The 8146-nt window shown below is 31.2% G+C and overlaps 1 pseudogene; it reads right to left on the bottom strand.

Annotated features, from left to right (window-relative positions):
- Positions 1-4625: 4625 nt before the first annotated feature.
- On the bottom strand, positions 4626-6469 carry LOC148696035 (uncharacterized; annotated as a pseudogene).
- Positions 6470-8146: the final 1677 nt, after the last annotated feature.

Below are 8146 nucleotides of genomic sequence, written 5' to 3'. Positions count from 1 at the left end.
GTTAAAACCGACGTTATGTGGCATAGTGTCGAAATAAGGACCCATTGCGTCGAAATAAGGACCCATTGTGTCGCTTAAAACCGACACTATGTCTTATAGCTTTTGACTGAGGACAGTACCGTCTGACTCAGCCATCATTATAGGCTGACATACTATGTCAGTACCGTCGAAATTAGGCCACATTGCGTCGGTTAAAACCGACGTTAGACTGACAGATTTTTATAACATCGAAATAAGAACAAGTTTGTGTCGAAATAAGATAAAATTTGCGTCGAAAAAAGAACAAATTTGTGCAGTGTCTCTGACAGAAAATCCATTGTAGCAGATACTCTCGAAATTGTATAATTTTGCATCGGTTAAAGCCACTATAAGCATAATTTGATATGATAATGACTGACAAAGTCTTCCAACCCATTCCCCCGTGCAAAAAAACCAGGAAAATTCCCGCCCAACATAAAAAAAAAAGTTTTAAGTTACAAAAAAAAGAGAACAAGGATAAAAATAGAAACAAAAAAATTAAAAAATTTTAATCCAAAATTAAAAAGTAATCAGTTATCTCATATAATATTTTAATAAATAAATTTATTAAGTTGAATCAATTTTTTTTGCACTGTAATTGTTATTTTAATTTGTTTTTATTTTGATAATTTTTTGTTGTTATTTACTAGAATGGATTAGATGAACATAATTTGAGTTGTTTTGAGAAAATGGAATGAATAATATTTATAAGCATTTATGTTAAATTAACAATATTAAATATAACATAAACTTATAATATTTAGTAATATAAGTATATATTATGGATTAGATGAGCATTTCTCAAAAGTTTAACTTTGATAACATTTGGTTGTTATTTACTATAATGGATTAGATGACTTTGATAACATTTAATTTGTTGTTATTTTGATAACTTTGATAACATTTGGTTGTTATTTACTATAATGGATTAGATGAGCATTTCTCAAAAGTTTAAACCTTGCCAATGTAACTCAAAGCTTGCATTTTATTCTTTTTACAAAATCATCAATTTTCATTGATCATCACACTTTCATTAAGTATAACGTAAGATTTTGTGGTATCCACTAGTATAAATATTTTAATTTGAAGATCGAATTCATTCATTGTATTCATATAGGTTCAAGGAGTGTAGCTGCAAAAAATCATCAAAATCGGACTTAAAATAACCGTTAAATCGTCATTTTTCATTGATAACCGTCGAAATTTTTTGTCCCGTTACTTCATCCCAGAATGTTTTTTTTTTGCGATTTTTTTCGTATACAATCTCGAATTATATACAAACATGTTTGACGGTTGGATCATTGAAATTAGTTTCGTAGAATGCGTATCCCATCAAAACAATAGATTCACTAAGACTTAAGAGTTTATTCACACTTTCATTAAGTATAACGTAAGATTTTGTGGTATCCACTAGTATAAATATTTTAATTTGAAGATCGAATTCATTCATTGTATTCATATAGGTTCAAGGAGTGTAGCTGCAAAAAATCATCAAAATCAGACTTAAAATAACCGTTAAATCGTCATTTTTCGTTGATAACCGTCGAAATTTTTTGTCCCGTTACTTCATCCCAGAATGTTTGTTTTTTGCAGTTTTTTTCGTATACGATCTCGAATTATATACAAACATGTTTGACGGTTGGATCGTTGAAATTAGTTTCGTAGAATGCGTATCCCATCAAAACGATAGATTCACTAAAACTTAAGAGTTTATTCACACTTTCATTAAGTATAACGTAAGATTTTGTGGTATCCACTAGTATAAATATTTTAATTTGAAGATCGAATTCATTCATTGTATTCATATAGGTTCAAGGAGTGTAGCTGCAAAAAATCATCAAAATCGGACTTAAAATAACCGTTAAATCGTCATTTTTCGTTGATAACCGTCGAAATTTTTTGTCCCGTTACTTCATCCCAGAATGTTTGTTTTTTGCGATTTTTTTCGTATACGATCTCGAATTATATACAAACATATTTGACGGTTGGATCGTTGAAATTAGTTTCGTAGAATGCGTATCCCATCAAAACGATAGATTCACTAAGACTTAAGAGTTTATTCACACTTTCATTAAGTATAACGTAAGATTTTGTGGTATCCACTAGTATAAATATTTTAATTTGAAGATCGAATTCATTCATCATATTCATATAGGTTCAAGGAGTGTAGCTGCAAAAAATCATCAAAATCGGACTTAAAATAACCGTTAAATCGTCATTTTTCGTTGATAACCGTCGAAATTTTTTGTCCCGTTACTTCATCCCAGAATGTTTGTTTTTTGCGATTTTTTTCGTATACAATCTCGAATTATATACAAACATGTTTGACGGTTGGATCATTGAAATTAGTTTCGTAGAATGCGTATCCCATCAAAACAATAGATTCACTAAGACTTAAGAGTTTATTCACACTTTCATTAAGTATAACGTAAGATTTTGTGGTATCCACTAGTATAAATATTTTAATTTGAAGATCGAATTCATTCATTGTATTCATATAGGTTCAAGGAGTGTAGCTGCAAAAAATCATCAAAATCGGACTTAAAATAACCGTTAAATCGTCATTTTTCGTTGATAACCGTCGAAATTTTTTGTCCCGTTACTTCATCCCAGAATGTTTGTTTTTTGCAATTTTTTTCGTATACGATCTCGAATTATATACAAACATGTTTGACGGTTGGATCGTTGAAATTAGTTTCGTAGAATGCGTATCCCATCAAAACGATAGATTCACTAAGACTTAAGAGTTTATTCACTTTCATTAAGTATAACGTAAGATTTTGTGGTATCCACTAGTATAAATATTTTAATTTGAAGATCGAATTCATTCATTGTATTCATATAGGTTCAAGGAGTGTAGCTGCAAAAAATCATCAAAATCGGACTTAAAATAACCGTTAAATCGTCATTTTTCGTTGATAACCGTCGAACTTTTTTGTCCCATTACTTCATCCCAGAATGTTTGTTTTTTGCGATTTTTTTCGTATACGATCTCGAATTATATACAAACATGTTTGACGGTTGGATCGTTGAAATTAGTTTCGTAGAATGCATATCCCATCAAAACGATAGATTCACTAAGACTTAAGAGTTTATTCACACTTTCATTAAGTATAACGTAAGATTTTGTGGTATCCACTAGTATAAATATTTTAATTTGAAGATCGAATTCATTCATTGTATTCATATAGGTTCAAGGAGTGTAGCTGCAAAAAATCATCAAAATCAGACTTAAAATAACCGTTAAATCGTCATTTTTCGTTGATAACCGTCGAAATTTTTTGTCCCGTTACTTCATCCCAGAATGTTTGTTTTTTGCGATTTTTTTCGTATACGATCTCGAATTATATACAAACATGTTTGACGGTTGAATCGTTGAAATTAGTTTCGTAGAATGCGTATCCCATCAAAACGATAGATTCACTAAGACTTAAGAGTTTATTCACACTTTCATTAAGTATAACGTAAGATTTTGTGGTATCCACTAGTATAAATATTTTAATTTGAAGATCGAATTCATTCATTGTATTCATATAGGTTTAAGGAGTGTAGCTGCAAAAAATCATCAAAATCGGACTTAAAATAACCGTTAAATCGTCATTTTTCGTTGATAACTGTCGAAATTTTTTGTCCCGTTACTTCATCCCAGAATGTTTGTTTTTTGCGATTTTTTTCGTATACGATCTCGAATTATATACAAACATGTTTGACGGTTGGATCGTTGAAATTAGTTTCGTAGAATTCGTATAATAATTATTTATTATAGTTTTTAGGGGTGTAAAACTGTTAAATTAATATATAATTATATATAATTATTATAGTTTTTAAATTAATATATATAATTATATATAATAATAATTATAATTATTATAGTCTTTAGGGGTGTAAAACTGTTAAATTAATATATAATTATTATAGTTTTTAAGTTAATATATATAATTATTATAGTTTTTAAAACTGTTAAATTATAGATAATTATTACATATGATTCACAACATTGCGTCGAAATATGATAATAATGCGTCGCATAAAACCGACGTAAGGTTAACATTGCGTCGGTTTAGGATAAGGTTGCGTCGGTTAAAACCGACGTAAGGTTAACATTGCGTCGGAATAGGCTAAGGTTGCGTCGGTTAAAACCGACGCTAAGTCTGACACACATGACATATGCCGTCGGTTAAAAGCGACAGGAAACAAGAAAAAAAAAAAAAAACAGAAATACAATTTTATGATAGGATATCATAGCATACAAAATGAAACAAAGTCTAATTAATACAAAAAATAATTAATATATTTATTCCCTGTCATCATCTGTTAACTCATCGTCGGTATTTGCATGATTAACGAACCCGGTAGGCAACGCTAATGATTCAAGAAAGGGAGTCTCTTCCACGCCAACCCTTGTATGGAAATTTTCATTATCAAGAATTCGATCATCCAAGTTCGGCATGGCATAATCATCAATAGCATCACTATCCTTTAACACGTCAAATAAATCTCTTGGCTGAGTTCGAACAACTACGTGCCAATCTTTTTCAATCGTATCCTCCACGTAAAATAACTGTCTAAAAATTGCACTCAACTCTAATAAAACCATAGTAACAGCTTTAGGCAAAACCGGGCGTATTGCAAGCGGGAGTAACTGCTGCATTAAAACATGGCAATCATGACTTTTCAACCCATGTATTTTTCGTTCATTCACGTGCACACATCGCGACAGATTTGATGAATATCCATCTGGGACCCGAATAGTAGACAATACTTTACAAAACGCAGTTTTTTCTTCTCTTTTCAATGTGAACAATGTTGGAGGTCGAAATGTTCTATTTCCTTCTCTACGTGGGTGTTGACTATGTCTTATGTTCAAGTATTCAAGATCTGCACGTGCCGCCAATCCATCTTTAGACTTTTCTATATTTAGCAATGTTCCCACCACACTGTCACATATATTCTTCTCGATATGCATAACATCAAGATTGTGTCTAATCAACAGATGCCTCCAATAAGGTAGTTCATAAAAAATCGATTTCTTCTTCCACTGACTGTTACTACTTGTACTGCTCGAAGCTCTTCTTCTGCGTTGCCCAACTGAAGCATCCTTGTTTGGTTTTCCAAAAGTAAATCTCAATGTAGAAAGTTCTTTGAGACATTGTAAACCAGTCCACTGCCTTGGTGCACTACGATGCTCTCGACGACCATTAAAAGTGATGGTTTGCCTTCGAAACCTATGATTATCTTCAAGAAAACGTCGATGCCCCATATAACAAATCTTGCGACTCGCTGGCAAGTAAATAGATTCTTTATCATGCATGCAATGTGGACAAGCTTTATAGCCATGTGTACTCCATCCTGACAACATTCCATAAGCCGGAAAATCACTTATAGTCCATAACACGGCAGCCTTCATCGTAAAACTTTGGTTGGAATACGCATCATAAGTGGAAATGCCCACCTCCCACAACTCATTCAGCTCGTCAATCAATGGAATCATGTATACATCAATCTCTTTACCAGGATTGCGCGGTCCTGGTATTAACAAAGACAATAACAAATTTGGTTGCTTCATGCACATCCAAGGTGGCAAATTATAAACAGAAAGCACCACAGGCCATGTGCTATGATCATTCCTCATTTTCCCAAAAGGATTAAATCCATCACTGGCTAACCCTAATCGGACATTTCGAATTTCTGACGCAAAATCTGGATATAAATTATCCAAATGCTTCCATGCGGGAGAATCTGAAGGATGTCTCATAAACTCATCCTTAGGACATTCAGTTGCATGCCATCTCATATGTTCAGCCATATGCTTCGACATAAAAAATCATTGCAATCGTGGTTTTAAAGGAAAATACCACATAACCTTTGTTGTGACCTTTTTCCTCTAGCTATCCTCTGCATTGGTAATTTTATATCTTGATTTACCACAAACTAAGCACACGGTCAAATCTGAAGTATCTTTCCAATAAATCATGCAATCATTGGGACATGCATCAATTTTCACATACGACAGCCCCAAGTCATTTATAAGTTTTTTTGCCTTATAACAAGATTCAGGCAAACAATCCCCTTCAGGCAACATTCTTTTAATTAACTCCAGTAAAGTGGTGAAGATCTCGTCAGGCATTCCCGCTAAACACTTGATCTGATACAATCTTACAACTGCTTCCAATTTCTTAAACTCCTTACAACCTGGCCACAAATCTTGATCTGTCTCTTCAAGCAACTTAAAAAAAGTCTGCACCTCTTCTGGACGCCTTTCCCCAATAGGGGGCTCAGTAGATGGCCCAACACCTTCTTCTGTTAATGGTTGGACAAATACATCATTAAGAAAATCATGCATGCCAATCACCTCATCTCCTGTTTCTTCTTCTCCAATTCCCACATTTTGCTCTCCAATGTTTTGCTCGCCATGATGTCGCCAACAAGCGTTTTTATAATCTTTATCCATATCATACAATATGAGATGTTCAACAATGGTGTTCCTAACAAAAGTATATCGATTACAACATCTTTTGCAAGGACATCTAAACTTATCATGACCAACACCATTTGCAACTGCTTGATCCAAAAACAAATTAATTCCAGTTGTATACGCTTCAAAATTTCACGGTATTGTCAACCAAATCTTGTCCATATTTTACCACTTTACGAAGGTAAAATATTACGTTGACACTAAGATGCCTACAATCTTTCAATCCCTATCATGTAGGCATAACTATCAAAATTTTCAATTTCTATCTTTCACCCCTCGAACTCTATCACGATTGCAATCTTTTAATTTTCAACACCTATTATAGTAAAAACAAATTAAAATAACAACAAAAAGTTATCAAAATTATGCTCATCTAATCCATTCTAATAAATAACAACCAAAAGTTATCAAACTTATCAAAATAACAACAAATTCAAATAACAATTAGAGTGCAAAAAAAATTAATTAATATATTCTTATATTCCTAATTATTATAAGTTTAGGTTATATTCTTATATGAAAGGTTATATTCTTATATGAAAGGATATTCTTATATTATAAGTTTAGGTTATATTCTTATGAAAGGTTATATTCTTATATTCTTATATTCCTAAATATTATAAGTTTAGGTTATATTCTTATATGAAAGGTTATATTCTTATATGAAAGGATATTCTTATATTATAAGTTTAGGTTATATTCTTATGAAAGGTTATATTCTTATATTCTTATATTCCTAAATATTATAAGTTTAGGTTATATTCTTATTAGAGTGCAAAAAAAAAAAAAAAAAATTAACATAATATATTCTTATATTACTCAATATTATAAGTTTATGTTATATTTAATATTGTTAATTTAACATAAATGCTTATAAATATTATTCATTCCATTTTCTCATAACAATTCAAATTATGTTCATCTAATCCATTCTAGTAAATAATTACAAAAAATTATCAAAATAACAACAAATTAAAATAACAATTAGAGTGACAAAATTAATTAATTCGACTAAATTTTTATTAATTTAACAAAAATAGTAGAATTTTATCTAAGTGCTTAAATTATAATTTTTTTAATAAATAAACTTGTGTATTATACAATTTAAAAATTAAAGAAGTTAGTGATACAAACCTGATTTGTTGAAGAATTTCGACGTCAACAATTCTTTATGTACTCAACCAACTCAAATAAATTTCCTACAAAAATAAATTGTAACTAAAAATTAAACATAAGAAGAGAAAATAAAAATATTATAAGCAAGAAAAACTTACTGTTGTGAAGAGGAAATGAAGTTTGAAAACCAAAGGAGAAAGCTGAAAGAGAGAGAACACGGGAGACTTTGTAAAAATTGGAAGAACGAATAAGAAAAGTGCAAGAGAAGAAAAAGAAAACACGGGGGAGAGGATATAAAGACGATCAATGTGTCGCTTACAACCGACACTGGTTTTCAAAATATATGGCGCTCAAAACCGACGCAGGATTTAAAATATTAAAAACAAGAATTAGTGTCGCCTAAAACCGACACCCATAGTTTATGTCGCTTAAAAGCGACGCCAGTACTTAAAAATATTAAAATATATGTCGGTTATAAGCGACACTAATTTTTTACGTCGGTTTAAAAGTGACATAGAAATTTTATGACGCTTATAA

This window comes from Pyrus communis, chromosome 7 (assembly GCF_041283825.1).
Source record: "Pyrus communis isolate YQ-2024b chromosome 7, ASM4128382v1, whole genome shotgun sequence".
NCBI classification, from domain to species: domain Eukaryota; kingdom Viridiplantae; phylum Streptophyta; class Magnoliopsida; order Rosales; family Rosaceae; genus Pyrus; species Pyrus communis.
The sequence above is the reverse complement of the archived record's forward strand: the minus strand, read 5'-3'. Positions and strand labels throughout refer to the sequence as shown.